General features: G+C 49.0%; 20 non-coding genes and 2 pseudogenes across 20 annotated transcripts; all 22 read right to left on the minus strand.

The window, feature by feature from the left end:
* Positions 1-460: 460 nt before the first annotated feature.
* On the minus strand, positions 461-648 carry LOC120437275. Its single transcript, XR_005610973.1, has one exon. It is a non-coding gene; the product is annotated as a U2 spliceosomal RNA (small nuclear RNA).
* Positions 649-826: 178 nt separating this feature from the next.
* On the minus strand, positions 827-939 carry LOC120437253. The gene has a single exon (XR_005610953.1). It is a non-coding gene; the product is annotated as a U5 spliceosomal RNA (small nuclear RNA).
* Positions 940-1,739: 800 nt separating this feature from the next.
* On the minus strand, positions 1,740-1,938 carry LOC120437156. The gene has a single exon (XR_005610863.1). It is a non-coding gene; the product is annotated as a U2 spliceosomal RNA (small nuclear RNA).
* A 4,768-nt stretch (positions 1,939-6,706) lies between these two features.
* Positions 6,707-6,913, minus strand: LOC120437164 (annotated as a pseudogene).
* A 182-nt stretch (positions 6,914-7,095) lies between these two features.
* LOC120437183 lies at positions 7,096-7,208 on the minus strand. The gene has a single exon (XR_005610883.1). It is a non-coding gene; the product is annotated as a U5 spliceosomal RNA (small nuclear RNA).
* An 817-nt stretch (positions 7,209-8,025) lies between these two features.
* Positions 8,026-8,235, minus strand: LOC120437148 (annotated as a pseudogene).
* Positions 8,236-14,147: 5,912 nt separating this feature from the next.
* On the minus strand, positions 14,148-14,331 carry LOC120437151. The gene has a single exon (XR_005610860.1). It is a non-coding gene; the product is annotated as a U2 spliceosomal RNA (small nuclear RNA).
* Positions 14,332-14,513: 182 nt separating this feature from the next.
* Positions 14,514-14,626, minus strand: LOC120437184. Its single transcript, XR_005610884.1, has one exon. It is a non-coding gene; the product is annotated as a U5 spliceosomal RNA (small nuclear RNA).
* Positions 14,627-15,650: 1,024 nt separating this feature from the next.
* LOC120437280 lies at positions 15,651-15,834 on the minus strand. Its single transcript, XR_005610978.1, has one exon. It is a non-coding gene; the product is annotated as a U2 spliceosomal RNA (small nuclear RNA).
* A 181-nt stretch (positions 15,835-16,015) lies between these two features.
* LOC120437186 lies at positions 16,016-16,128 on the minus strand. The gene has a single exon (XR_005610885.1). It is a non-coding gene; the product is annotated as a U5 spliceosomal RNA (small nuclear RNA).
* An 825-nt stretch (positions 16,129-16,953) lies between these two features.
* Positions 16,954-17,135, minus strand: LOC120437297. Its single transcript, XR_005610995.1, has one exon. It is a non-coding gene; the product is annotated as a U2 spliceosomal RNA (small nuclear RNA).
* Positions 17,136-17,315: 180 nt separating this feature from the next.
* On the minus strand, positions 17,316-17,428 carry LOC120437213. The gene has a single exon (XR_005610912.1). It is a non-coding gene; the product is annotated as a U5 spliceosomal RNA (small nuclear RNA).
* Positions 17,429-18,431: 1,003 nt separating this feature from the next.
* Positions 18,432-18,617, minus strand: LOC120437266. The gene has a single exon (XR_005610964.1). It is a non-coding gene; the product is annotated as a U2 spliceosomal RNA (small nuclear RNA).
* Positions 18,618-18,798: 181 nt separating this feature from the next.
* LOC120437251 lies at positions 18,799-18,910 on the minus strand. The gene has a single exon (XR_005610951.1). It is a non-coding gene; the product is annotated as a U5 spliceosomal RNA (small nuclear RNA).
* Positions 18,911-19,721: 811 nt separating this feature from the next.
* LOC120437176 lies at positions 19,722-19,910 on the minus strand. Its single transcript, XR_005610876.1, has one exon. It is a non-coding gene; the product is annotated as a U2 spliceosomal RNA (small nuclear RNA).
* Positions 19,911-20,091: 181 nt separating this feature from the next.
* Positions 20,092-20,204, minus strand: LOC120437187. Its single transcript, XR_005610886.1, has one exon. It is a non-coding gene; the product is annotated as a U5 spliceosomal RNA (small nuclear RNA).
* Positions 20,205-20,908: 704 nt separating this feature from the next.
* On the minus strand, positions 20,909-21,099 carry LOC120437239. Its single transcript, XR_005610938.1, has one exon. It is a non-coding gene; the product is annotated as a U2 spliceosomal RNA (small nuclear RNA).
* A 182-nt stretch (positions 21,100-21,281) lies between these two features.
* Positions 21,282-21,394, minus strand: LOC120437214. The gene has a single exon (XR_005610913.1). It is a non-coding gene; the product is annotated as a U5 spliceosomal RNA (small nuclear RNA).
* Positions 21,395-22,570: 1,176 nt separating this feature from the next.
* Positions 22,571-22,761, minus strand: LOC120437283. The gene has a single exon (XR_005610981.1). It is a non-coding gene; the product is annotated as a U2 spliceosomal RNA (small nuclear RNA).
* Positions 22,762-22,941: 180 nt separating this feature from the next.
* LOC120437189 lies at positions 22,942-23,054 on the minus strand. The gene has a single exon (XR_005610888.1). It is a non-coding gene; the product is annotated as a U5 spliceosomal RNA (small nuclear RNA).
* A 1,005-nt stretch (positions 23,055-24,059) lies between these two features.
* Positions 24,060-24,241, minus strand: LOC120437129. The gene has a single exon (XR_005610843.1). It is a non-coding gene; the product is annotated as a U2 spliceosomal RNA (small nuclear RNA).
* Positions 24,242-24,420: 179 nt separating this feature from the next.
* On the minus strand, positions 24,421-24,533 carry LOC120437258. Its single transcript, XR_005610958.1, has one exon. It is a non-coding gene; the product is annotated as a U5 spliceosomal RNA (small nuclear RNA).
* Between the last annotated feature and the right edge of the window lie 401 nt (positions 24,534-24,934).

The following is a 24,934-nucleotide window of genomic DNA, read 5'->3' on the forward strand; positions in this document are numbered from 1 at the left end:
GGGCTTGGCAGACCTTCATTTCTTTGGTTTGTACGTTATGAAGAGAAGCCAGAGTGTGTGTTTCTTTCTTTCGCCCTCAGCAACTTGGCAGACCTTCATTTTTTCACGGTAGGCCCTATTTGCTTGGCCAGATCTCCACTTTGACAGGAAAGGGGTGACTGGAGAGGACGTTCATGACTTCAGGCTGCTTTCTGGCCCTGGGCTTGGCAGACCTTCATTTCTTTGTTTGTACGTTATGAAGAGAAGCCAGAGTGTGTGTTTCTTTCGCCTCGTCACGGTAGGCCCTGTTTGCTTGGCTAAAGCGGCATTTCTCAGGCAGCCCTGCTTCTGCTCTGCTCCAGAGCTCCACTTTGACAGGAGAGGCGTGACTGGAGAGCATGTTCGCCGCTTCAGGCTGCTTTCTGGCTCTTCTCTGGCAGATGTTAATTTGTTTGGCATTCTTGCTTTTGCACAAGGTCAGCAAAGGGGCACCGTTCCCGGGCGGCGCTGCAATACCGGTCGATGCGTGGGAGCGAACGGAGCGAGCCCCTTATTCAGCTCCCTGTTCTAAAAATGCGTTTATCGTTGCCCCGAATCGGGGCGTATCAGATATTAAACTGATAAGAACAGATACTACACTTGATCTTAGCCAAAAGGCCGAGAAGCGATGGCCTGCTACGGGTTCCTGGCTGAGCCGCCTTCTCGGGACACTTCTCGCTTGACGGTGCTCACAGGGAGGCAGCCGCTTCAAATCTCCGCCCACCCACAGTACCTCAGAGGCCTGCGGAGCTCCCTGGAATTGCGCGCTGCTTTCTTCTGTTATTTCTTTTGAACAACGAGGAGAGGGCCCAGCCAGGCGGCAGACCCTGCCAAAAATAGGTGCAACTCTTTAACGCTGCTCTCCACGGAAGTCTTTAGTAAAGGCGAAAGACTTGTACGTTATGAAGAGAGCCAGAGTGTGTGTTTCTTTTGCCTCGCAGGAAGCCGCAGTGACTGCTCGTCCCGGCTTCGGCGTCACGGTAGGCCCTGTTTGCTTGGCTGAAGCGGCAGATCTCAGGCCCGCCTGCTCTGCTCCAGAGCTCCACTTTGACAGGAAAGGGGACTGGAGAGGACGTTCATGCTTCAGGCTGCTGGCCCTGGCCCTGGGCTTGGCAGACCTTCATTTCTTTGGCTTATACGTTATGAAGAGAAGCCAGAGTGTGTGTTTTCTTTCTCCTCGTCACGGTAGGCCCTATTTGCTTGGCCAGATCTCCACTTTGACAGGAAAGGGGTGACTGGAGAGGACGTTCATGGGGTTCAGGCTGCTTTCTGGCTGCCTGGGCCCTGGGCTTGGCAGACCTTCATTTCTTTGGCTTGTACGTTATGAAGAGAAGCCAGAGTGTGTGTTTCTTTCACGCCTCGTCACGGTAGGCCCTATTTGCTTGGCCAGATCTCCACTTTGACAGGAAAGGGGTGACTGGAGAGGACGTTCATGGCTTCAGGCTGCTTTCTGGCCCTGGGCTTGGCAGACCTTCATTTCTTTGGTTTGTACGTTATGAAGAGAAGCCAGAGTGTGTGTTTCTTCGCCCTCGTCACGGTAGGCCCTGTTTGCTTGGCTGAAGCGGCATTTCTCAGGCAGCGCCTGCTTCTGCTCTGCTCCAGAGCTCCACTTTGACAGGAGAGGCGTGACTGGAGAGCATGTTCGCCGCTTCAGGCTGCTTTCTGGCTCTTCTCTGGCAGATGTTAATTTGTTTGGCATTCTTGCTTTTGCACAAGGTCAGCAAAGGGGCACCGTTCCCGGGCGCTGCAATACCGGGTCGATGCGTGGAGCGAACGGGCGAGCCCCTTATTCAGCTCCCTGTTCTAAAAATGCGTTTATCGTTGCCCCGAATCGGGGCGTATCAGATATTAAACTGATAAGAACAGATTTTTTTTTTTTTTTTTTTTTTTTTTTTTTTTTTTATTTACTTTCCAAACCATTTCCATACTTTACATTTACATTTCACATTTCTCATACATCGTAACATATTATTTTCCAAATCAATGTCATACCTTTATTTCATCACACCTCAATAAAACATTCTACAGAAAAAAAAAAAAAAAAAAAAAGGTTAAACAACCGTAAAGTCCCACAAAATAAGGACCAAAACCAAAATAACAATCACGTTTCTATTATGTCACTCCTTATCACTTACCACCTTTTCTTTTTGGTGGTTTTAAAAGATGATTTTCCACCTATCCTTAATTGTGTCGCTTCCCCACCTTTCTAATTCATGCCAGTATATACTTTCAAATTCTTTCTCTATTGCCTTAACTGTTCCTATCTCTCTCCATTTATACACTCCAGTTATATGTCCCTGCCTCGCTTTCCATAATTTAAGTTTTACAATTGATATCAACATACAAATTATTTTATTTTGTTCTTTTCCCACCCTTTAACCCCAAACGAAGTGATCTCATCATATGTCACATTCTCCAAACAGTTATAACTCTCTTTTACCCCATCCCAAACCTTTTTTGCATATTCACATCCCCATAATACATGTTCAATAGTTTCATCTTCCATACAATTTTCCCTTGGACATACTTTTTGCTTCCCCAGGTTGTGGGCGTACATCGTGACCCTAACTGGTAGCCTTCTATGCAAGTGCAACCAATTAAAATCTTTAAGCCCGTTCTTAAAACTCTTGTCCTGGGCCCGTAACCACACTTCAGAGTTCACCATTACAGGATTGACATTGAGTTTCTGTACCAGTTTCCTATATAATACCTTGTGATTTATCACTGTATCCTCTTCTTTGCATTCCTTATATCTCCTCCCCCACTTTACCATTTTCTGGAAATACTCCGGCCTACTCTCAGCTTTAGGGCCTTTATTATCCCACCCTATTAGAAACCGGTATGGTATAGACAGCCAAAACCATATCAGGATTTGGCATTTGTGTATATATGTCTTTTTCAGGAGTATGCATACATTGCTGTAGAATATTGAGTCAAGCTTCAGAGGAACGTTTGGCACATCCCTCCCACCTTCTGATATTTCCTGATACATTTGCGCCCTTTTTTACATATTCATAGCCCCCATATAAACTTAAATATTCCCTCGTTAGTTGAGCTCTATACTTGTGCGGCATCGGAAAAACACATAGCCAAATGTAGCAGCTTTGGCAATACTTGACCTTCGACCAACACTTTCCCTGAGACAGAAAGTTTTCTTGTCTTCCATAATCCCAATTTTTTCTCGACGGCTGCCATCTTCTTTTTCCAATTGTACAGTGCATCCCCCTCCCCGTTCCCAAACGATATTCCTAATACGTCCATAGGACCTTCACACAACATAAAATCACAAATCTTGTCCTTCCTCCCCTCCCACTTCCCAAGGTATTTGTACCTAGTCTTCTGCTTATTTATTCTCGATCCAGTTGCTTTTTCATAATCATATAGAATGTCTATCACTCCCCTTAAGCTTTCATCATCTGCCAAATATAATATTGTGTCATCCGCGTATTGTGATATTTTTAAACTCTCACCCCGGGGCAGCGTTATCCCTTTAACAACGTAACTCCCCCTTATTGCACAAGCCAGGGGTTCTGCGTATAAAACAAACAGCACCACAGAGAGCGGGCACCCTTGCATAATCCCCTTGTTTGCTGCACTTTACCCGTTAAATGCCCATTTATTTTGATTTTTGAATTTATGCCCTTGTATAAGACCTTTACCCATTTTATAATGACCCCACCTAGTCCCAGCCCCTCCATAACCTTCCACAAAAGGGGTGATCTACTCTGTCAAAGCTTTCTGCTGGTCCAGGCTCACACATATTGCAGCAATATTTCTCTCTTTTACATATGTGAGTACATCCCTGTGTAGATGTAAGTTCCATGTGATTTTCCTCCCTGTACCCCACAAGTTTGGTCCATTTCCACTATGTGTGACATGACTCCTGCTAGCCTATTCGCCAAAATCTTACTCAATATTTTATAGTCTTTTACAGCATAGTTAGTGGCCTGTAATTGTCTAAATGCTTGGTTTCTTTCTTAAACAGAATAGTCACCACTCCCGTTTTCATGCTTTCCGACATCTCTCCTCCTCCATGATTTCCTTAAAAACCTCCAGGAGGTGGGTCCCCACCATATCCCAAAAAACCATGTAAAATTCTTTTGTTAAACCGTCTATGCCAGGCACCTTACCGGCCTTCATTGTCTTAACCACATTATACGCCTCCCCTACCGTCAATTCCCCCCAGCTTGTCATTTTCTTCTTGGGTAACCTCCTCCTTAAAGATCTTATAAAACTCTCCCCTTCCCCTCATCCAAGCTCTCCTTTGTAAACAAATTACCATAATATTCTTCCACCGTTCTTAACAATTCATCTTTCCCCTTATCACCTTTCCATCCCTCTCCAGTTCCGTTATCACCACCCTCTTATCCCTAGTCTTCATTTTGCTAAAAAAGTATGAGGAGCATTTCTCATTCTCCTCATACTCTTCCTGTTTTAATTTATATATTACGGCTCTCGCTTTCCTCTCAAGTAGTTCCTCCTGTCTTATTTTTAAATTTTCCAAGTACCCTTCCTTTTGAACCTCCTTTCCCTTATTTTCCATAACATAGATTTTTTCTATCTCCTTCTGTATTGTATCGAACTCTTTCTTTCGAAATTTTGACCTCTCTGTACAATATTCAACCGTAAACTTTTTGATTTTTTTCTTTATGTCCTCCCACCAAGCCACATTGTTACTGTATAAACTTTTCATCTCGGCCCATATCGGGAAAATTTTTATGAAACCCTCCCTATAGGCTTTCTCTGCGAGGACATCATTATTAAACTTCCAGTACCCTTTTCCAAAATCCGGCCCTGCTATCTCGAGCTCCACATCAACTGCTTGATGATCTGTAAAAAGGGCCGGTATTGTTTTTCCCTCTATTATTTTGCACTCTTTCCCTACTAAAATGTAATCTAACCTACTCTTCCCCCCCCTTGTGTTCTTCCAAGTATACCCCACTTGCTTTCCCAGTAGCTTCCCCATTACGTCAATTAAACCATATTTTTTAATGAAGGTCCTAAAGGGAGGAAAACTTTTCCCTTTCAAGGAGCAATTAAAGTCCCCTCCCACAATAATATCTTTTCTAGTCAAAAAACAAGTATCCATTTTTTGAAAAAGGTCCTTACGTAGCCCAGGCTCCACTTGTGCATATACATTTATTATCCGGCATTGAGTCCCGTTTTTATCGATATCCACCACCATTACCCTTCCTTGTATTACAGTAAAGCTCTCAATTATCCGGATATCTTTATCCCCACATAACACCCCAACTCCAGACCCATGTACCCCCAATGCTCCAAGAAGCTTCCCTCCCTCCATTCCTCAGTAAACAAAGCAACATCCCCTCATCTCTCAGGTGAACTTCCTGAACCAAACAAACATCAAAATTATGACACAATAAAAATTCATAAACAATTTTCCTCTTTCGGGCATTTTTAGCCCCTAACATTCAGGGTAATTATCCGTAGTTTTCCCATACCATAAACAAAAAGCAAGTGGAGCACTAGGACAAGAAAGAAAATAAAGAAAAAAAAATAATGAGTCTCATAATTTATTTTACCTCCTCTCTTGGGTTCACTAATTGTCCATATTGGTGTGTGACAGAAGGTCTTTTATGAAAGAGTCCTCTGACTGTTCTTCGCTCTCACCTTCCTCTTCCTTATCTCCATCACTTGTCACGTCACTTAGGGGGTATGCATGCACTCAGTCTGTGTTCCCCTCCACGCATACCCCTCAACATTTACACCTTCCTCCAAAACCTCCTCCCTAATATCCTGGTCTCTTTGCTCACCATGTTCAGGAAAGGCGGCTGGACTCACCTTTCTCCTCCTTTTAGCAGACTTTCTCCGTGGCTTTCCGACCACTTCCCAACCTTTTTGGGGTTCCTCCCCCTGCTGTACTTTCTCACCATCTTGCTCATGGCTCCTCTCTCCCTCCTCCTCACTTCGCTCCGTCCCTCCTCCTCTCCTTCTACTTTGTCCTCATTAGCCTGATTTCCAGCAGCTGGTGGTGGCTCCTGAGGCCTTGCTCCTTCACCAGAGTCTGTTTCCTCTTCACTACGTTTTTCCCCAATAAGTCCAGTCTTTACCACGGTAGAATAAGGCCGTGGCTTAGTACAGTCTCTCGCCATATGCTCTTCCGAATCACATAAATGGCATCTCCTGGGCTCCTTGCAGTCCCTCGTAATGTGTCCAAGCTTGCCACAACTCCTACACCTCACCTGGTCGCATTGTTCCGCATTATGTCCAACACTCCCGCATTTCCTACATGCTTGGGGCTGCCCTGCGTAAACAAGGAAGCCTCTGTCCGCTCCAATAGAAAAAACAGCAGGTGGGTGACAATATCCATCTTCGCTATTCATATCCGCACTCAGTTTAATGCGAAATTGTCTCTTTCCGGTCCATATGCCCAGACCGTCCTGTATCTTTCGTACTCCTGGAAGAACAGTAACGTATCTCCCTAGAAAGTACCTTATAGTCTCTTCCGTGACCCATGGGTTATACATATGTATCGTTAAAATTCTGTAATCATTGCGATACAAAGGGGTCACCATATATCTGCGCAGTTCTCTATCTTCTTCCACAATACACTTCCTTCTCACTTCTTCCGCATATTCTCCTGTAGTGAATGTCACATCATAGTGCTTACTTGCGGTGCTCTGTTGTAGGCAGAATATTTCCTCCGGCTGTATCTTCAAGGCTTCGAAAAGGATTCTCCGTCCAAAAGTTATCCTGTCATGAAATTGAGTATCTTTCTCCATGAGTTCAAATCTCAGCGTATTCCTCGTTCCAGAAGTCCTTGCGTCCCTCTCGGAAAAGCTGGCCGACGACGTCGCCATCTCTCTTTGCTTCCCGCCTCTTCTGATAAGAACAGATACTACACTTGATCTTAGCCAAAAGGCCGAGAAGCGATGGCCTGCTACGGGTTCCTGGCTGAGCCGCCTTCTCGGGACACTTCTCGCTTGTGACGGTGCTCACAGGGAGGCAGCCGCTTCAAATCTCCGCCCACCCACAGTACCTCAGAGGCCTGCGGAGCTCCCTGGAATTGCGCGCTGCTTTCTTCTGTTATTTCTTTTGAACAACGAGGAGAGGGCCCAGCCAGACGGCAGACCCTGCCAAAAATAGGTGCAACTCTTTAACGCTGCTCTCCACGGAAGTCTTTAGTAAAAGGCGAAAGACTTGTACGTTATGAAGAGAAGCCAGAGTGTGTGTTTCTTTTGCCTCGCAGGAAGCCGCAGTGACTGCGTCGTCTTCGGCTTCCCTGGCGTCACGGTAGGCCCTGTTTGCTTGGCTGAAAGCGGCAGATCTCAGGCCCAGCCTGCTCTGCTCCAGAGCTCCACTTTGACAGGAAAGGGGTGACTGGAGAGGACGTTCGCGGCTTCAGGCTGACTGGAGAGGGGCGTTCTGGCTTCAGCTGCTTTCTGGCCCTGGGCTTGGCAGACCTTCATTTCTTTGGCTTGTACGTTATGAAGAGAAGCCAGAGTGTGTGTTTCTTTCTCCTCGTCACGGTAGGCCCTATTTGCTTGGCCAGATCTCCACTTTGACAGGAAAGGGGTGACTGGAGAGGGGCGTTCATGCGGCTTCAGGCTGCTTTCTGGCCCTGGGCTTGGCAGACCTTCATTTCTTTGGTTTGTACGTTATGAAGAGAAGCCAGAGTGTGTGTTTCTTTCGCCTCGTCACGGTAGGCCCTATTTGCTTGGCCAGATCTCCACTTTGACAGGAAAGGGGTGACTGGAGAGGACGTTCGCGGCTTCAGGCTGCTTTCTGGCCCTGGGCTTGGCAGACCTTCATTTCTTTGGTTTGTACGTTATGAAGAGAAGCCAGAGTGTGTGTTTCTTTCGCCTCGTCACGGTAGGCCCTGTTTGCTTGGCTAAAGCGGCATTTCTCAGGCCGCGCCTGCTTCTGCTCTGCTCCAGAGCTCCACTTTGACAGGAGAGGCGTGACTGGAGAGCATGTTCGCCGCTTCAGGCTGCTTTCTGGCAGATGTTAATTTGTTTGGCATTCTTGCTTTTGCACAAGGTCAGCAAAGGGGGCACCGTTCCCGGAGGCGCTGCAATACCGGGTCGATGCGTGGAGCGAACGGAGCGAGCCCCTTATTCAGCTCCCTGTTCTAAAAATGCGTTTAATACGTTGCCCCCGAATCGGGGGCGTATCAGATATTAAACTGATAAGAACAGATTTTTTTTTTTTTTTTTTTTTTTTTTTTTTCCTCTTTTTATTTACTTTCCAAACCATTTCCATACTTTACATTTACATTTCACATTTCTCATACATCGTAACATATTATTTTCCAAATCAATGTCATACCTTTATTTCATCACACCTCAATAAAATATTCTACAGAAAAAAATAAAAAAAAGAAAGGTTAAACAACCGTAAAGTCCCACAAAATAAAGGACCAAAACCAAAATAACAATCACGTTTCTATTATGTCACTCCTTATCACTTACCACCTTTTCTTTTTTGGTGGTTTTAAAAAGATGATTTTCCACCTATCCTTAATTGTGTCGCTTCCCCACCTTTCTAATTCATGCCAGTATATACTTTCAAATTCTTTCTCTATTGCCTTAACTGTTCCTATCTCTCTCCATTTATACACTCCAGTTATATGTCCCTGCCTCGCTTTCCATAATTTAAGTTTTACAATTGATATCAACATACAAATTATTTTATTTTGTTCTTTTCCACCCTTTAACCCCAAACGTGAGTGATCTCATCATATGTCACATTCTCCAAACAGTTATAACTCTCTTTTACCCATCCCAAACCTTTTTGCATATTCACATCCCCATAATACATGTTCAATAGTTTCATCTTCCATACAATTTTCCCTTGGACATACTTTTTGCTTCCCCAGGTTGTGGGCGTACATCGTGACCCTAACTGGTAGCCTTCTATGCAAGTGCAACCAATTAAAATCTTTAAGCCCGTTCTTAAAACTCTTGTCCTGGGCCCGTAACCACACTTCAGAGTTCACCATTACAGGATTGACATTGAGTTTCTGTACCAGTTTCCTATATAATACCTTGTGATTTATCACTGTATCCTCTTCTTTGCATTCCTTATATCTCCTCCCCCACTTTACCATTTTCTGGAAATACTCCGGCCTACTCTCAGCTTTAGGGCCTTTATTATCCCACCCTATTAGAAACCGGTATGGTATAGACAGCCAAAACCATATCAGGATTTGGCATTTGTGTATATATGTCTTTTTCAGGAGTATGCATACATTGCTGTAGAATATTGAGTCAAGCTTCAGAGGAACGTTTGGCACATCCTCCCACCTTCTGATATTTCCTGATACATTTGCGCCTTTTTACACATATTCATAGCCCCCATATAAACTTAAATATTCCCTCGTTAGTTGAGCTCTATACTTGTGCGGCATCGGAAAAACATAGGCCAAATGTAGCAGCTTTGGCAATACTTGCCCTTCGACGACCAACACTTTCCCTGAGACAGAAAGTTTTCTTGTCTTCCATAATCCCAATTTTTTTCTCGACGGCTGCCATCTTCTTTTTCCAATTGTACAGTGCATCCCCTCCCGCTTCCCAACGATATTCCTAATACGTCCATAGGACCTTCACACAACATAAAATCACAAATCTTGTCCTTCCTCCCTCCCACTTCCCAAGGTATTTGTACTAGTCTTCTGCTTATTTATTCTCGATCCAGTTGCTTTTTCATAATCATATAGAATGTCTATCACTCCCCTTAAGCTTTCATCATCTGCCAAATATAATATTGTGTCATCCAGCGTGACAGTGATATTTTAAACTCTCACCCGGGGCAGCGTTATCCCTTTAACAACGTAACTCCCCTTATTGCACAAGCCAGGGTTCTGCGTATAAAACAAACAGCACCACAGAGAGCGGGCACCCTTGCCGCAATCCCTCGTTTGCTGCACTTTACCCGTTAAATGCCCATTTATTTTGATTTTTGAATTTATGCCCTTGTATAAGACCTTTACCCATTTTATAATGACCCCACCTAGTCCCAGCCCCTCCATAACCTTCCACAAAAAGGGTGATCTACTCTGTCGAAAGCTTTCTGCTGGTCCAGGCTCACACATATTGCAGCAATATTTCTCTCTTTTACATATGTGAGTACATCCCTGTGTAGATGTAAGTTCCATGTGATTTTCTCCCCTGTACCCCACAAGTTTGGTCCATTTCCACTATGTGTGACATGACTCCTGCTAGCCTATTCGCCAAAATCTTACTCAATATTTTATAGTCTCGCACAGCATAGTTAGTGGCCTGTAATTGTCTAAATGCTTGGTTTCCTTTCTTAAACAGAATAGTCACCACTCCCGTTTTCATGCTTTCCGACATCTCTCCTCCTCCATGATTTCCTTAAAAACCTCCAGGAGGTGGGTCCCCACCATATCCCAAAAACCATGTAAAATTCTTTTGTTAAACCGTCTATGCCAGGCACCTTACCGGCCTTCATTGTCTTAACCACATTATCGCGCCTCCCCTACCGTCAATTCCCCCAGCTTGTCATTTTCTTCTTCGGGTAACCTCCTCCTTAAAGATCTTATAAAACTCTCCCCTCCCCTCATCCAAGCTCTCCTTTGTAAACAAATTACCATAATATTCTTCCACCGTTCTTAACAATTCATCTTTCCCCTTATCACCTTTCCATCCCTCTCCAGTTCCGTTATCACCACCCTCTTATCCCTAGTCTTCATTTTGCTAAAAAAAGTATGAGGAGCATTTCTCATTCTCCTCATACTCTTCCTGTTTTAATTTATATATTCTGGCTCTCGCTTTCCTCTCAAGTAGTTCCTCCTGTCTTATTTTTAAATTTTCCAAGTACCCTTCCTTTTGAACCTCCTTTCCCTTATTTTCCATAACATAGATTTTTCTATCTCCTTCTGTATTGTATCGAACTCTTTCTTTCTTTCGAAATTTTGACCTCTCTGTACAATATTCAACCGTAAACTTTTTGATTTTTTCTTTATGTCCTCCCACCAAGCCACATTGTTACTGTATAAACTTTTCATCTCGGCCCATATCGGGAAAATTTTTATGAAACCCTCCCTATAGGCTTTCTCTGCGAGGACATCATTATTAAACTTCAGTACCCTTTTCCAAAATCCGGCCCTGCTATCTCGAGCTCCACATCAACTGCTTGATGATCTGTAAAAGGGCGGTATTGTTTTTCCTCTATTATTTTGCACTCTTTCCCTACTAAAATGTAATCTAACCTACTCTTCCCCCCTTGTGTTCTTCCAAGTATACCCCACTTGCTTTCCCAGTAGCTTCCCCATTACGTCAATTAAACCATATTTTTTAATGAAGGTCCTAAAGGGAGGGAGGGAAAGGAGCAATTTCCCCTCCCACAATAATATCTTTTCTAGTCAAAAAGCAAGTATCCATTTTTTGAAAAAGGTCCTTACGTAGCCCAGGCTCCACTTGTGCATACATTTATTATCCGGCATTTTTATCGATCTTACCCTTCCTTTATGACAGTAAAGCTCAATTATCCGGATATCTTTATCCATTTTTGAAAACTCCAGACCCATGTTCGTGAATGCTCCAGGCTTCCTTCCATTCCTCAGTAAACAAAGCAACATCCCCTCATCTCTCAGGTGAACTTCCTGAACCAAACAAACATCAAAATTATGACACAATAAAAATTCATAAACAATTTTCCTCTTCGGGCATTTTTTTTGCCCCTAACATTCAGGGTAATTATCCGTAGTTTTCCCATACCATAAACAAAAAGCAAGTGGACCCTTCAAGAAAGAAAATAAAGAAAAAAAAATAATGAGCTCATAATTTATTTTATCCTCTTGGGTTCATAATTGTCCATTGTGTGTGTGTGTGACATGTTTTATGAAAGAGTCCTCTGACTGTTCTTCTCACCCATGTTCCTCTTCCTTGTCAACTTGTCACGTCACTTGGGGGTATGCTCTGTGTTCAACCCCTCAACATTTACACTTCCCAAAACCTCCTCCTAATATCCTGGTCTCATTGCTCAGTAGGAAAAGCAACATCCTTTTAGCTCAGACTTTCTCCGTGGCTTTCCGACCACTTCCCAACCTGAACCAAACAAACATTTCTCAAAATTATGGCTCACAATAAAATCCTCACTTAAACAATTCCTCTCTCTTCTACTTTGTCCTCATTAGCCTGATTTCCAGCAGCTGGTGGTGGCCCCTAACATTCAGGGTAATTATCCGTTTTTCCCCAATAAGTCCAGTCTTTAGAATAAGGCCGTGGCTTAGTACAGTCATATGCTCTTCCGACATGGCATCTCCTGGGCTCCTTGCAGTCCCTCGTAAATGTGTCCAAGCTGGAGCACTTATGTCCAACACTCCCGCATTTCTAATGAAAGAAAATAAAAGAAAGCCTCTGTCCGCTCCAATAAAAAAACAGCAGGTGGGTGACAATATCCATCTTCGCTATTCATACCTCCTCAGTCTCTTTTCCGGTCCATATGCCCAGTTCACTTCGTACTCCTGGAAGTCCATATTGTCTCTGTGTGACAGAAGGTCTTTTATGAAAGAGTCCTCTGACTGTTCTTGCTTACTTGCGGTGTTGTAGGCAGAATATTTCCTCCGGCTGTATCACCCACATGAAATTATCCTCTCTTATATTCTCCTCCTGGAATTCTCCTTGGTCACGCTGCTTTCTTCACTTATGCATGCACGGTAGTAGTGTGTTCCTCACATAGCCTGCCCTTGCAACATTTAGGCTTCCTCCAAAACCGCCTGCCTAATATCAAGGCTCTCTTTGCTCACTTCTGTGTTCAGGAAAGGCCAGCTGTGTTCCTCACCTTTCTCTTCCTTTAGAGCTGGCAGACTTTCTCTCTCTCTTGGCTTTCCGATGAACTTCCCAGACCTTGTTTGGGGTTCCTCTGACCGGCTTCCGGGACCTGCTCCTGCTCACAGGCTGCAGCGGCTTCTCAGCCCACCCACAGCTCTGCTCAGAGCTCCACTTTGACAGGAAAGGGAGGAGTTGCTTCAGGCTGCTTTCTGGCCCCTCTTGGCAGACCTTCATTTCTTTGGCTTGTCGCTATGAAGACTTTGTCCTCCAGAGTGTGTGTCCAGAGCTGTGTGTTTCTTCTGCCTCTCCTGAAGCAGCAGTGACTGCTCCATTCACGGTCACGGTAGGCCCTATTTGCTTGGCCAGATCTCCACTTTGACAGACAGGAAAGGGGTGACTGGAGAGGACGTTCATGCTTCAGGCTGCTTTCTGGCCCTGGGCTTGGCAGACCTTCATTTCTTTGGCTTGTGCGTTATGAAGAGAAGCCAGAGTGTGTGTTTCTTTTTTCCTCGCCAGAGAAGTAGTGACTGCTCGTCCCGCTTCCGGCCGTGGCACGGTAGGCCCTGTTTGCTTGGCTGAAGCGGCAGATCTCATTGCCTGCTCTGCTCCAGAGCTCCACTTTGACAGGAAAGGGGTGACTGGAGAGGACGTTCAGTGGCTTCAGGCTGCTTTCTGGCCCTGGGCTTGGCAGACCTTCATTTCTTTGGCTTGTACGTTATGAAGTTCTTCGCCAGAGTGTGTGTCCAACACCTCCTTTGACAGGAAAGGGGTAGGCCCTATTTGCTTGGCTGCCAGAGCTCCACTTTGACATGGAAAGGGGTGACTGGAGAGGACGGTACCCATCTTGCTTGGCCATATCCGCTCTGGCTTCAGGCTTCAGGCTTTTCTGGCCCTGGGCTTGGCAGACCTTCATTTCTTTTTTGGTTTGTACTGCGTTATGAAGAGAAGCCAGAGTGTGTGTTTCTTTAAGCGCCTCGTCACGGTAGACCCTGTTTGCTTGGCCGAGGGGCGGCATTTTCAGGCAGCGCGCTTCTGCTCTGCTCCAGATCCACTTTGACAGGAAAGGGGTGACTGGAGAGGACTTTTGCGACTTCAGGCTGCTTTCTGGCCCTGGGCTTGGTAGACCTTCATTTCTTCTGTTTGTACGTTATGAAGAGAAGCCAGAGTGTGTGTTTCTTCATCGTCACGGTAGGCCCTGTTTGCTTGGCTAAAGCGGCATTTCTCAGGCAGCCTGCTTCTGCTCTGCTCCAGAGCTCCACTTTGACAGGAGGCTGTGACTGGAGAGCATGTTCGCCGCTTCAGGCTGCTTTCTGGCTCTTCTCTGGCAGATGTTAATTTGTTTGGCATTCTTGCTTTTGCACAAGGTCAGCAAAGGGGCACCGTTCCCGGGCGCTGCAATACCGGTCGATCTCGCGGGAAGCGAACGGAGCGAGCCCCTTATTCAGCTCCCTGTTCTAAAAATGCGTTTACACGTTGCCCCGAATCGGGGCGTATCGCCTATTAAACTGATAAGAACAGATACTACACTTGATCTTAGCCAAAAGGCGAGCGCGATGGCCTGCTACGGGTTCCTGGCTGAGCCGCCTTCTCGGGACACTTCTCGCTTGTGACGGTGCTCACAGGGAGGCAGCCGCTTCAAATCTCCGCCCACCCACAGTACCTCAGAGGCCTGCGGAGCTCCCTGGAATTGCGCGCTGCTTTCTTCTGTTATTTCTTTTGAACAACGAGGAGAGGGCCCAGCCAGACGGCAGACCCTGCCAAAAATAGGTGCAACTCTTTAACGCTGCTCTCCACGGAAGTCTTTAGTAAAAGGCGAAAGACTTGTACGTTATGAAGAGAAGCCAGAGTGTGTGTTTCTTTTGCCTCGCAGGAAGCCGCAGTGACTGCTCGTCCCGGCTTCCGGCGTCACGGTAGGCCCTGTTTGCTTGGCTGAAGCGGCAGATCTCAGGCCCCGCCTGCTCTGCTCCAGAGCTCCACTTTGACAGGAAAGGGGTGACTGGAGAGGACGTTCATGACTTCAGGCTGCTTTCTGGCCCTGGGCTTGGCAGACCTTCATTTCTTTGGCTTGTACGTTATGAAGAGAAGCCAGAGTGTGTGTTTCTTTCGCCTCGTCACGGTAGGCCCTATTTGCTTGGCCAGATCTCCACTTTGACAGGAAAGGGGTGACTGGAGAGGACGTTCGCGGCTTCAGGCTGCTTTCTGGCCCTGCGCTTGGCAGACCTTCATTTCTTTGGTTTGTACGTTATGAAGAGAAGCCAGAGTGTGTGTTTCTTTCGCGCCTCGTCACGGTAGGCCCTATTTGCTTGGCCAGAGCTCCACTTTGACAGGAAAGGGGTGACTGGAGAGGACGCTTCAGGCTGCTTTCTGGCCCTGGGCTTCAGGCTGCTTTCTGGCCCTGGGCTTGGCAGACCTTCATTTCTTTTCTTTTTGTATGCGTTATGAAGAGAAGCCAGAGTGTGTGTTTCTTTCGCCTCGTCACGGTAGACCCTGTTTGCTTGGCCGGCGGCATTTCTCAGGCAGCGCCTGCTTCTGCTCTGCTCCAGAGCTCCACTTTGACAGGAAAGGGGTGACTGGAGAGGACTTTTGCGGCTTCAGGCTGCTTTCTGGCCCTGGGCTTGGTAGACCTTCATTTCTTCTGTTTGTACGTTATGAAGAGAAGCCAGAGTGTGTGTTTCTTTCGCCTCGTCACGGTAGGCCCTGTTTGCTTGGCTAAAGCGGCATTTCTCAGGCCGCGCCTGCTTCTGCTCTGCTCCAGAGCTCCACTTTGACAGGAGAGGCGTGACTGGAGAGCATGTTCGCCGCTTCAGGCTGCTTTCTGGCTCTTCTCTGGCAGATGTTAATTTGTTTGGCATTCTTGCTTTTGCACAAGGTCAGCAAAGGGGCACCGTTCCCGGGCGCTGCAATACCGGGTCGATGCGTGGAAGCGAACGGAGCGAGCCCCTTATTCAGCTCCCTGTTCTAAAAATGCGTTTAATCGTTGCCCCGAATCGGGGCGTATCAGATATTAAACTGATAAGAACAGATACTACACTTGATCTTAGCCAAAAGGCCGAGCGATGGCCTGCTACGGGTTCCTGGCTGAGCCGCCTTCTCGGGACACTTCTCGCTTGTGACGGTGCTCACAGGAGGCAGCCGCTTCAAATCTCCGCCCACCCACAGTACCTCAGAGGCCTGCGGAGCTCCCTGGAATTGCGCGCTGCTTTCTTCTGTTATTTCTTTTGAACAACGAGGAGAGGGCCCAGCCAGACGGCAGACCCTGCCAAAAATAGGTGCAACTCTTTAACGCTGCTCTCCACGGAAGTCTTTAGTAAAAGGCGAAAGACTTGTACGTTATGAAGAGAAGCCAGAGTGTGTGTTTCTTTTGCCTCGCAGGAAGCCGCAGTGACTGCTCGTCCCGGCTTCCGGCGTCACGGTAGGCCCTGTTTGCTTGGCTGAAGCGGCAGATCTCAGGCCCGCCTGCTCTGCTCCAGAGCTCCACTTTGACAGGAAAGGGGTGACTGGAGAGGACGTTCATGCTTCAGGCTGCTTTCTGGCCCTGGGCTTGGCAGACCTTCATTTCTTTGGCTTGTACGTTATGAAGAGAAGCCAGAGTGTGTGTTTCTTTCGCCTCGTCACGGTAGGCCCTATTTGCTTGGCCAGAGCTCCACTTTGACAGGAAAGGGGTGACTGGAGAGGACGTTCGCGGCTTCAGGCTGCTTTCTGGCCCTGGGCTTGGCAGACCTTCATTTCTTTGGTTTGTACGTTATGAAGAGAAGCCAGAGTGTGTGTTTCTTTCAGCCTCGTCACGGTTCAGACCCTGTTTGCTTGGCCGAGTGCATTTTTTCAGGCCCTATTTGCTTGCTCCAGAGCTCCACTTTGACAGGAAAGGGGTGACTGGAGAGGACTTTTGCGGCTTCAGGCTGCTTTCTGGCCCTGGGCTTGGTAGACCTTCATTTCTTCTGTTTGTACGTTATGAAGAGAAGCCAGAGTGTGTGTTTCTTTCGCCTCGTCACGGTAGGCCCTGTTTGCTTGGCTAAAGCGGCATTTCTCAGGCCGCGCCTGCTTCTGCTCTGCTCCAGAGCTCCACTTTGACAGGAGAGGCGTGACTGGAGAGCATGTTCGCCGCTTCAGGCTGCTTTCTGGCTCTTCTCTGGCAGATGTTAATTTGTTTGGCATTCTTGCTTTTGCACAAGGTCAGCAAAGGGGCACCGTTCCCGGGGCGCTGCAATACCGGTCGATGCGTGGAGCGAACGGAGCGAGCCCCTTATTCAGCTCCCTGTTCTAAAAATGCGTTTAATCGTTGCCCCGAATCGGGCGTATCAGATATTAAACTGATAAGAACAGATACTACACTTGATCTTAGCCAAAAGGCCGAGCGATGGCCTGCTACGGGTTCCTGGCTGAGCCGCCTTCTCGGGACACTTCGCCGAGGACGGTGCTCACAGGGAGGCAGCCGCTTCAAATCTCCGCCCACCCACAGTACCTCAGAGGCCTGCGGAGCTCCCTGGAATTGCGCGCTGCTTTCTTCTGCTATTTCTTTTGAACAACGAGGAGAGGGCCCAGCCAGACGGCAGACCCTGCCAAAAATAGGTGCAACTCCTTAGCGCTGCTCTCCACGGAAGTCTTTAGTAAAAGGCGAAAGACTTGTACGTTATGAAGAGAAGCCAGAGTGTGTGTTTCTTTTGCCTCGCAGGAAGCCGCAGTGACTGCTCGTCCCGGCTTCCGGCGTCACGGTAGGCCCTGTTTGCTTGGCTGAAGCGGCAGATCTCAGGCCCCGCCTGCTCTGCTCCAGAGCTCCACTTTGACAGGAAAGGGGTGACTGGAGAGGACGTTCGCGGCTTCAGGCTGCTTTCTGGCCCTGGGCTTGGCAGACCTTCATTTCTTTGGCTTGTACGTTATGAAGAGAAGCCAGAGTGTGTGTTTCTTTCGCCTCGTCACGGTAGGCCCTATTTGCTTGGCCAGATCTCCACTTTGACAGGAAAGGGGTGACTGGAGAGGACGTTCATGCTTCAGGCTGCTTTCTGGCCCTGGGCTTGGCAGACCTTCATTTCTTTGGTTTGTACGTTATGAAGAGAAGCCAGAGTGTGTGTTTCTTTCGCCTCGTCACGGTAGGCCCTATTTGCTTGGCCAGAGCTCCACTTTGACAGGAAAGGGGTGACTGGAGAGGGGCGTTCAGCGCTTCAGGCTGCTTTCTGGCCCTGGGCTTGGCAGACCTTCATTTCTTTGGTTTGTACGTTATGAAGAGAAGCCAGAGTGTGTGTTTCTTTCGCCTCGTCACGGTAGACCCTGTTTGCTTGGCCGAGGCGGCATTTCTCAGGCCGCGCCTGCTTCTGCTCTGCTCCAGAGCTCCACTTTGACAGGAAAGGGGTGACTGGAGAGGACTTTTGCGGCTTCAGGCTGCTTTCTGGCCCTGGGCTTGGTAGACCTTCATTTCTTCTGTTTGTACGTTATGAAGAGAAGCCAGAGTGTGTGTTTCTTTCGCCTCGTCACGGTAGGCCCTGTTTGCTTGGCTAAAGCGGCATTTCTCAGGCCGCGCCTGCTTCTGCTCTGCTCCAGAGCTCCACTTTGACAGGAGAGGCGTGACTGGAGAGCATGTTCGCCGCTTCAGGCTGCTTTCTGGCTCTTCTCTGGCAGATGTTAATTTGTTTGGCATTCTTGCTTTTGCACAAGGTCAGCAAAGGGGGCACCGTTCCCGGGCGCTGCAATACCGGGTCGATGCGTGGAGCGAACGGAGCGAGCCCCTTATTCAGCTCCCTGTTCTAAAAATGCGTTTAATCGTTGCCCCGAATCGGGGCGGATCAGATATTAAACTGATAAGAACAGATACTACACTTGATCTTAGCCAAAAGGCCGAGAAGCGATGGCCTGCTACGGGTTCCTGGCTGAGCCGCCTTCTCGGGACACTTCTCGCTTGTGACGGTGCTCACAGGGAGGCAGCCGCTTCAAATCTCCGCCCACCCAGTGTACCTCAGAGGCCTGCGGAGCTCCTGGAATTGCGCTGCTTTTTCTTCTGCTATTTCTTTTGAACAACGAGGAGAGGGCCCAGCCAGACGGCAGACCCTGCCAAAAATAGGTGCAACTCCTTAGCGCTGCTCTCCACGGAAGTCTTTAGTAAAAGGCGAAAGACTTGCACGTTATGAAAGAAGCCAGAGTGTGTGTTTTTTTTTTGCCTCGCAGGAAGCCGCAGTGACTGCTCGTCCCGGCTTCCGTGTCACGGTAGGCCCTGTTTGCTTGGCTGAAGCGGCAGATCTCAGGCCCCGCCTGCTCTGCTCCAGAGCTCCACTTTGACAGGAAAGGGGTGACTGGAGAGGGCGTTCATGGGCTTCAGGCTGCTTTCTGGCCCTGCGGCTTGGCAGACCTTCATTTCTTTGGCTTGTACGTTATGAAGAGAAGCCAGAGTGTGTGTTTCTTTCGCCTCGTCACGGTAGGCCCTATTTGCTTGGCCAGAGCTCCACTTTGACAGGAAAGGGGTGACTGGAGAGGACGTTCATGACTTCAGGCTGCTTTCTGGCCCTGCGCTTGGCAGACCTTCATTTCTTTGGTTTGTACGTTATGAAGAGAAGCCAGAGTGTGTGTTTCTTCGCCCTCGTCACGGTAGGCCCTATTTGCTTGCCCAGATCTCCACTTTGACAGGAAAGGGGTGACTGGAGAGGACGTTCATGCTGACTTCAGGCTGCTTTCTGGCCCTGGGCTTGGCAGACCTTCATTTCTTTGGTTTGTACGTTATGAAGAGAAGCCAGAGTGTGTGTTTCTTTCGCCTCGTCACGGTAGACCCTGTTTGCTTGGCTAAGCGCGCATTTCTCAGGCAGCGCCTGCTTCTGCTCTGCTCCAGAGCTCCACTTTGACAGGAGAGGCGTGACTGGAGAGCATGTTCGCCGCTCTGCTCAGCTTTTTGACTGGCAGCTGTTCGCCGCTTCATGGCAGATGTTAATTTGTTTGGCATTCTTGCTTTTGCACAAGGTCAGCAAAGGGGGCACCGTTCCCGGAGGCGCTGCAATACCGGGTCGATGCGTGGAGCGAACGGAGCGAGCCCCTTATTCAGCTCCCTGTTCTAAAAATGCGTTTAATACGTTGCCCCCGAATCGGGGGCGTATCAGATATTAAACTGATAAGAACAGATACTACACTTGATCTTAGCCAAAAGGCCGAAGCGATGGCCTGCTACGGGTTCCTGGCTGAGCCGCCTTCTCGGGACACTTCTCGCCAGTGACGGTGCTCACAGGGAGCAGCCGCTTCAAATCTCCGCCCACCCAGTGTACCTCAGAGGCCTGCGGAGCTCCTGGAATTGCGCTGCTGCTTTCTTCTGTTATTTCTTTTGAACAACGAGGAGAGGGCCCAGCCAGACGGCAGACCCTGCCAAAAATAGGTGCAACTCTTTAACGCTGCTCTCCACGGAAGTCTTTAGTAAAAGGCGAAAGACTTGTACGTTATGAAGAGAAGCCAGAGTGTGTGTTTCTTTTGCCTCGCAGGAAGCCGCAGTGACTGCTCGTCCCGGCTTCCGGCGTCACGGTAGGCCCTGTTTGCTTGGCCAGATCTCCACTTTGACAGGAAAGGGGTGACTGGAGAGGACGTTCGCGGCTTCAGGCTGCTTTCTGGCCCTGGGCTTGGCAGACCTTCATTTCTTTGGCTTGTACGTTATGAAGAGAAGCCAGAGTGTGTGTTTCTTTCGCCTCGTCACGGTAGGCCCTATTTGCTTGGCCAGATCTCCACTTTGACAGGAAAGGGGTGACTGGAGAGGACGTTCGCGGCTTCAGGCTGCTTTCTGGCCCTGGGCTTGGCAGACCTTCATTTCTTTGGTTTGTATGGCCCAGAGTGTGTTTTTCTTTCACGCCCTGTTTGCGGCTACGGCATAGGCAGACCTTTGACAGGAAAGGGGTGACTGGATTTCTTGCTTTCTGTTGGGCTTGGCAGACCTTCATTTCTTTGGTTTGTACGTTATGAAGAGAAGCCAGAGTGTGTGTTTCTTTCGCCTCGTCACGGTAGGCCCTGTTTGCTTGGCTGAAGCGGCATTTCTCAGGCCGCGCCTGCTTCTGCTCTGCTCCAGAGCTCCACTTTGACAGGAGAGGCGTGACTGGAGAGCATGTTCGCCGCTTCAGGCTGCTTTCTGGCAGATGTTAATTTGTTTGGCATTCTTGCTTTTGCACAAGGTCAGCAAAGGGGGCACCGTTCCCGGAGGCGCTGCAATACCGGGTCGATGCGTGGAGCGAATGGAGCGAGCCCCTTATTCAGCTCCCTGTTCTAAAAATGCGTTTAATACGTTGCCCCCGAATCGGGGGCGTATCAGATATTAAACTGATAAGAACAGATACTACACTTGATCTTAGCCAAAAGGCCGAGAAGCGATGGCCTGCTACGGGTTCCTGGCTGAGCCGCCTTCTCGGGACACTTCTCGCTTGTGACGGTGCTCACAGGGAGGCAGCCGCTTCAAATCTCCGCCCACCCAGTGTACCTCAGAGGCCTGCGGAGCTCCCTGGAATTGCGCGCTGCTTTCTTCTGCTATTTCTTTTGAACAACGAGGAGAGGGCCCAGCCAGACGGCAGACCCTGCCAAAAATAGGTGCAACTCCTTAGCGCTGCTCTCCACGGAAGTCTTTAGTAAAAGGCGAAAGACTTGTACGTTATGAAGAGAAGCCAGAGTGTGTGTTTCTTTTGCCTCGCAGGAAGCCGCAGTGACTGCTCGTCCCGGCTTCCGGCGTCACGGTAGGCCCTGTTTGCTTGGCTGAAGCGGCAGATCTCAGGCCCCGCCTGCTCTGCTCCAGAGCTCCACTTTGACAGGAAAGGGGTGACTGGAGAGGACGTCGCGGGCTTCAGGCTGCTTTCTGGCCCTGGGCTTGGCAGACCTTCATTTCTTTGGCTTGTACGTTATGAAGAGAAGCCAGAGTGTGTGTTTCTTTCGCCTCGTCACGGTAGGCCCTATTTGCTTGGCCAGATCTCCACTTTGACAGGAAAGGGGTGACTGGAGAGGACGTTTGCGGCTTCAGGCTGCTTTCTGGCCCTGCGCTTGGCAGACCTTCATTTCTTTGGTTTGTACGTTATGAAGAGAAGCCAGAGTGTGTGTTTCTTTCGCCTCGTCACGGTAGGCCCTATTTGCTTGGCCAGAGCTCCACTTTGACAGGAAAGGGGTGACTGGAGAGGACGTTCGCGGCTTCAGGCTGCTTTCTGGCCCTGGGCTTGGCAGACCTTCATTTCTTTGCCTTGTACGTTATGAAGAGAAGCCAGAGTGTGTTTCTTTCTTTTCGCCTCGTCACGGTAGGCCCTATTTGCTTGGCCAGATCTCCACTTTGACAGGAAAGGGGTGACTGGAGAGGACGTTCGCGGCTTCAGGCTGCTTTCTGGCCCTGGGCTTGGCAGACCTTCATTTCTTTGGTTTGTACGTTATGAAGAGAAGCCAGAGTGTGTGTTTCTTTCGCCTCGTCACGGTAGACCCTGTTTGCTTGGCCGAGGCGGCATTTCTCAGGCCGCGCCTGCTTCTGCTCTGCTCCAGAGCTCCACTTTGACAGGAAAGGGGTGACTGGAGAGGACTTTTGCGGCTTCAGGCTGCTTTCTGGCCCTGGGCTTGGTAGACCTTCATTTCTTCTGTTTGTACGTTATGAAGAGAAGCCAGAGTGTGTGTTTCTTTCGCCTCGTCACGGTAGGCCCTGTTTGCTTGGCTAAAGCGGCATTTCTCAGGCCGCGCCTGCTTCTGCTCTGCTCCAGAGCTCCACTTTGACAGGAGAGGCGTGACTGGAGAGCATGTTCGCCGCTTCAGGCTGCTTTCTGGCTCTTCTCTGGCAGATGTTAATTTGTTTGGCATTCTTGCTTTTGCACAAGGTCAGCAAAGGGGGCACCGTTCCCGGAGGCGCTGCAATACCGGGTCGATGCGTGGAGCGAACGGAGCGAGCCCCTTATTCAGCTCCCTGTTCTAAAAATGCGTTTAATACGTTGCCCCCGAATCGGGGGCGTATCAGATATTAAACTGATAAGAACAGATACTACACTTGATCTTAGCCAAAAGGCCGAGAAGCGATGGCCTGCTACGGGTTCCTGGCTGAGCCGCCTTCTCGGGACACTTCTCGCCAGGACGGTGCTCACAGGAGGCAGCCGCTTCAAATCTCCGCCCACCCACAGTACCTCAGAGGCCTGCGGAGCTCCTGGAATTGCGCTGCTGCTTTCTTCTGTTATTTCTTTTGAACAACGAGGAGAGGGCCCAGCCAGACGGCAGACCCTGCCAAAAATAGGTGCAACTCTTTAACGCTGCTCTCCACGGAAGTCTTTAGTAAAAGGCGAAAGACTTGTACGTTATGAAGAGAAGCCAGAGTGTGTGTTTTTTTGCCTCGCAGGAAGCCGCAGTGACTGCTCGTCCCGGCTTCCGGCGTCACGGTAGGCCCTGTTTGCTTGGCTGAAGCGGCAGATCTCAGGCCCCGCCTGCTCTGCTCCAGAGCTCCACTTTGACAGGAAAGGGGTGACTGGAGAGGACGTTCATGGCTTCAGGCTGCTTTCTGGCCCCTGGGCTTGGCAGACCTTCACTTCTTTGGCTTGTGCGTTATGAAGAGAAGCCAGAGTGTGTGTTTCTTTCTCCTCGTCACGGTAGGCCCTATTTGCTTGGCCAGATCTCCACTTTGACAGGAAAGGGGTGACTGGAGAGGGCGTTCTGCGACTTCAGGCTGCTTTCTGGCCCTGCGCTTGGCAGACCTTCATTTCTTTGGTTTGTGCGTTATGAAGAGAAGCCAGAGTGTGTGTTTCTTTCGCCTCGTCACGGTAGGCCCTATTTGCTTGGCCAGATCTCCACTTTGACAGGAAAGGGGTGACTGGAGAGGACGTTCATGCTTCAGGCTGCTTTCTGGCCCTGGGCTTGGCAGACCTTCATTTCTTTGGTTTGTACGTTATGAAGAGAAGCCAGAGTGTGTGTTTCTTTCGCCTCGTCACGGTAGACCCTGTTTGCTTGGCGAGGCGGCATTTCTCAGGCAGCGCCTGCTTCTGCTCTGCTCCAGCTCCAGCTCCACTTTGACAGGAAAGGGGTGACTGGAGAGGACTTTTGCGGCTTCAGGCTGCTTTCTGGCCCTGGGCTTGGTAGACCTTCATTTCTTCTGTTTGTACGTTATGAAGAGAAGCCAGAGTGTGTGTTTCTTTCGCCTCGTCACGGTAGGCCCTGTTTGCTTGGCTAAAGCGGCATTTCTCAGGCAGCGCCTGCTTCTGCTCTGCTCCAGAGCTCCACTTTGACAGGAGAGGCGTGACTGGAGAGCATGTTCGCCGCTTCAGGCTGCTTTCTGGCTCTTCTCTGGCAGATGTTAATTTGTTTGGCATTCTTGCTTTTGCACAAGGTCAGCAAAGGGGCACCGTTCCCGGGCGCTGCAATACCGGGTCGATGCGTGGAGCGAACGGAGCGAGCCCCTTATTCAGCTCCCTGTTCTAAAAATGCGTTTGTCGTTGCCCCGAATCGGGGCGATCAGATATTAAACTGATAAGAACAGATACTACACTTGATCTTAGCCAAAAGGCCGAGGCGATGGCCTGCTACGGGTTCCTGGCTGAGCCGCCTTCTCGGGACACTTCTCCAGTGACGGTGCTCACAGGAGGCAGCCGCTTCAAATCTCCGCCCACCCAGTGTACCTCAGAGGCCTGCGGAGCTCCCTGAAATGCGCTGCTGCTTTCTTCTGCTATTTCTTTTGAACAACGAGGAGAGGGCCCAGCCAGACGGCAGACCCTGCCAAAAATAGGTGCAACTCCTTAGCGCTGCTCTCCACGGAAGTCTTTAATAAAAGGCGAAAGATTTGCACGTTATGAAAAGAAGGCAGAGTGTGTGTTTCTTTTGCCTCGCAGGAAGCCGCAGTGACTGCTCGTCCCGGCTTCCGGTGTCACGGTAGGCCCTGTTTGCTTGGCTGAAGCGGCAGATCTCAGGCCCCGCCTGCTCTGCTCCAGAGCTCCACTTTGACAGGAAAGGGGTGACTGGAGAGGGGCGTTCATGGCTTCAGGCTGCTTTCTGGCTGCCCTGCCTTTGGCAGACCTTCATTTCTTTGGCTTGTATTTGTTATGAAGAGAAGCCAGAGTGTGTGTTTTCTTTCGCCTCGTCACGGTAGGCCCTATTTGCTTTTGCCAGAGCTCCACTTTGACAGGAAAGGGTGACTGGAGAGGACGTTCATGCTTCAGGCTGCTTTCTGGCCCTGGGCTTGGCAGACCTTCATTTCTTTGGCCTTGTACGTT

The sequence above is a fragment of the Oreochromis aureus genome, unplaced genomic scaffold, assembly GCF_013358895.1.
Source record: "Oreochromis aureus strain Israel breed Guangdong unplaced genomic scaffold, ZZ_aureus HiC_scaffold_59, whole genome shotgun sequence".
NCBI classification, from domain to species: Eukaryota; Metazoa; Chordata; class Actinopteri; order Cichliformes; family Cichlidae; genus Oreochromis; species Oreochromis aureus.